Below are 4,599 nucleotides of genomic sequence, written 5' to 3'. Positions count from 1 at the left end.
TAAGTCAACTTTGCTATTTTCTATGAAGTACAATCTTACGAAAGCTTCGAACCCGTCAAGCTTGCGATAAACAAAATTAGTGAAAGCTTAATAATGATTGGAATGAAAGCAGATTTAATTCTTGTATGCAATTTTCTTTCATTTTTTTTAACAAAAATAAGGCCGTTAGTTTTCCTCGTTTGAATTGTTTTACAATATCATTTCGGGTCTTGTTAAAGCTGACTATGCAGTATGGGCTTTGCTGATTGTTGAAGGCTGTACGATGACCTATAGTTGTTAATTTCTGTGTCATTTTGGTCAATTGTGAAGAGTGGTCTCATTGGCAATCATACCACATCTTCTTTTGTTATATGTACATCTCAATTTGACAAAATATAACATCCACCTTAAGTCAACCTTGCTATTTTCTATGACGTATAATCTTACGAAAGCTATGAACCCGTCAAGCTTGCGATAAACAAAATCATTCAAAGCTTAATAATGATTGGAATGAAAGCAGATTTAATTCTTGTAATGTAATTTTTTTATTTTTTTTTAACAAAAATAAGGCCGTTAGTTTTCTCGTTTGAATTGTTTTACAATGTCATTTCGGGTCCTTTTAAAGCCGACTATGCAGTATGGGCTTTGCTGATTGTTGAAGGCTGTACGATGACCTAAAGTTGTTAATTTCTGTGTCATTTTGGTCAATTGTGGAGAGTTGTCTCATTGGCAATTATCCCACATCTTCTTTTGTTATATGTATATATCAATTTGAATTTTGACTAATTTATATAAAAAGTTCAAAAGCATGCATAGTGTGAAATTATGATTAATTGTATAATCACTTTTTCCGGTTTCTTATTCATATTATCATTTATATGAGATATGTTAATACAGCGGTGACTGAGAGAAGATTTTTAAAATTTAATCATCCTATCGAACACATACCTATATAATATACCATTCGAAAGAGGAAAACTTAAACTCTAACAATATGCCTGTCGAAAGGACATAATATGGTCAATAATTTTTAGTTTTAGGTCAAATGTCATCTTTACATATCTGTGAACATTATGAAGGGTTTCAATTTTGCATTTTTTTCTATTTCTTAACTCTACATCAATACAAACGATACCGTTTTGGATTTAGTTATGTTTTTTGGTTTATATTATACGTTACACATTAATATTTGTTTATCAAAAGAGATCATGAAATGTCGTTTTATGTACAAATCTTTATAAATCAAGTTTATAGTCCGTAATGTTTAGAACACCTAAACGTTATAAGTAATTTCCATTTTAGATTTTAAAAAAACTGTCTTGAAAACAATGCTGCAAACATTATTCTTTAAACTATCATATTGATTGAGGTATCAAACCATGAGCAATAGTACACTACAGTCAAATATGACCTCAAACTGAATTTGCGGATACTTCTTTTTTTCTAGACTGCTCCTTACTTCTGTTGTTATTTTGTTATACAATCATGGCTCTCTTATTGCATTATCTGTAGTTTTTATTTTACTCTAGTTTATGCGAATTATTCCTTGCATCATACCACAGACTTCAAAAGTATTCAATACGAAAATAAGTATATATCAGATGTTGTTTAATTTCCTGTTTTTATATTGTAACTATCATATTAATTCAGTTGGCCTAATTTGCAGTGTGTGTCCTTATAATGTGTTTACATAAGATGAGTAGTTGTTTTACAAAAGGAAGTTGTAACTGTACAGAAATCACTTGAACAATCAAAAAGACTGAAGGAATAATTAGAACGTTCTGTTTGACTTGCATAACGTTTTATTAACTGATTTAATAAAAGATTCTTTCGCATTACAGACTTGGAAAAATGTCCGTGCTATTGAATGAAGGTATTTTTACATCTTTAATTTCTGCATTTAAATCAATGATATCATCATCTTCTAGAACAAGACTCCACTATAAGCAACATGGGGAACATTATACAGGAGGTACACACCATCTAGGTTTTATCAATTTCATGGTTGGCAATTCTTGTTACAAAGCGTCGAACTTCAATTAACGAAGCACACAATCCATTAGAACTCAATGTTTCAACAAGATATTTTCAACCAAACTTGTTATACATTTTAAAGCCAGTCCCCAAAGAAAAGGAACTAAAGTGTTTTGGCAGTAGAAACAATTGACTCGACTGTTGCCCAGCATTAAGGAAGTTCGCTACTCGGTTTCAAAATAACAATTCAATTCAATTCAAATCTTTATCAGAAACTACATATTTATAGTATGTGACGCAACTTAACAAATTGAAAACAAAAAAATAACAACAAGATCATTAATATACTCAACAGATGAAATATATAGTCCCCTGTCCTCAGTGCAAAAGACTGTTTTAAAAATATCCTAGCTTATTTACCTGAATGTGAGAAATTGAGTTGAGTATATGTATTATTTTATGTCATTTAAATTTATTAAGTTTATATTCTTATCATCAAAAAAACAAAATAAACTTTTCTATTATTATGGTTTCTATTACAATATAAAAAGAAATGAGTTTCATCTTCAATTTGTCGGCAGTTTTAGCATAATCCTTCTTCTCTTGTTATTTTAAATTATCTTCCCTTTTCTTAAAATAAATTATGGTAACTTAATCTCAATTTCGTTATCTGTTTTCTGAATTCCAGTTTTGAGTAAGTGTACACATCCATACCAGGTTCTTCTACTATATGTTTTACCTATGAGAACCAATAATAACTTACTGCCGAGTGTTAGTTTTTAGACAATTACAAGATTTTTATAACATTATTACATTATTGTATAATAATAATAATAATAATAATAATAATAATAATAATAATAATAATAATAATAATAATAATAATAATAATAATAATAATAATAATAATAATAATAATAATAATAATAATAATAATGATGATGATAATAATAATTCTTTATTCAAAGAGGGTTACACAGTTAGCTATACAGCTAATCTTCCCTGAGGCCCTCATGAAATACAATGAAATATAACAAACGATTACAAAATATCAAACAGACTCACATACATGAATAATGAAATAAAATATGGTTATGAAAGCGATTGGACAGTCAATAAAAATATCCGACATGAAGAAAATGAAGATGTTTGGATTTCTACTGGGACAATGGCTTTGAAACTTTCAGACATGTTAGACCATATATCAGAGACGGTACATGTGAAAATTCGTGTAGCAACCATTGATTTTTCGATGTTAATCTGACATTTTGTTATCGCTGTTGTGTGACAATTTTTATCGTTTTACACGGAGCTCCACCATTCTATTGATTTGTATTTACATAAAGAATGTTTTAGCTACCAAAACTTGAAGCAGAAACGTAATTTAGTAACATAAGAGGTCATCAATGTTTTCATCAAGCAACTTGTTATTTTTCGAATGTCGTAGTCACGCTTGACAGTCTCCCGAATGACCAAATTATTAGAAAACCGTACAGTTCCGTTCCCACACTGTGTATAGGGCATATTCAATATCTAAATGCATTATGTTGTTTTTGATTATGATGTTATATTTGTCTGGACCTTGTTGTAGTTGAATGACAACTGAGTTTCTATGAGAATCAATATGTTTAGGCTACACATTACAAAAAGAATAGTATAAGTAAGAATCAGTATGAAGGAAATATTTATATGAATCAAGTAACGATGTTATGAGGAATGTTTGTTTTTTTAAACTCTTGATTTAGACGGATCTTCAAATACTGTCGTTGCACAATATACGTTAGGTAAGGAGCAGTAAATGCTATGATTCTTCCAAAAGGTAAGAAATGATTTCTTATCATTGCAACTAAAACATCTTATTCTGTTATTCACCGCAACAATGATGTATTAAACAAATTACTTTATACTCATTTAAATACCCAACTAATATACATTGCATACAAAACATGATTATGCCAAATATCAATAGATTTAATTAGTTTGTAATGTAATAATCTGTATATCTTTTAAAATTAGTTTGTTATTTGAATTTTCACATGAATCAATGTGGTTCAATTTAGTTTCAAAACACCAAAGTATTATTAAAATCCGTTGGTCACAATTGGCTCCACTTATTGATTGCAACAATAAGTGTCATTTGATATTTTTAATCATCGCCGATGAAATGCATAATTTGACGGTTTTCTTGCCAAAAAAAATACCACGGTAGGCACAATTGACTTCACATATTAATTTCAAAATAAGTGTCGTTTGATATTTTAATCATCATTGATGATATGCATAATTTGACGGGTTTCTTGCCATATAAAACACCACGAATGTTATGTTATAAATAGGGCATATTCAATGGCTCTCTTCTCTTATAACACACCGATTGTGTAAGGATAGATACAATGAAATAAAAAACGAAGTATTTCTAAGGCATCCAAAGTGTGCAATCTGTCAAAGATTTGATTCCCCCCAAATATTTGGAGCATTATTTTAAACAAACTATTCGAGAATGTAGTTTTCTCTATTGTCTGACATTACAACATGTACAGTTTTGTTTTGAAACCAAAACAAAACTAAGAAACCCTTATTGTATACCATTTACCTCCCGATTTAATAATATGCTGCTCCTCTAGAAAACGGAAAAAATGTTCATAT

The sequence above is a fragment of the Mytilus edulis genome, chromosome 11, assembly GCF_963676685.1.
Source record: "Mytilus edulis chromosome 11, xbMytEdul2.2, whole genome shotgun sequence".
NCBI classification, from domain to species: Eukaryota; Metazoa; Mollusca; class Bivalvia; order Mytilida; family Mytilidae; genus Mytilus; species Mytilus edulis.
The sequence above is the reverse complement of the archived record's forward strand: the minus strand, read 5'-3'. Positions refer to the sequence as shown.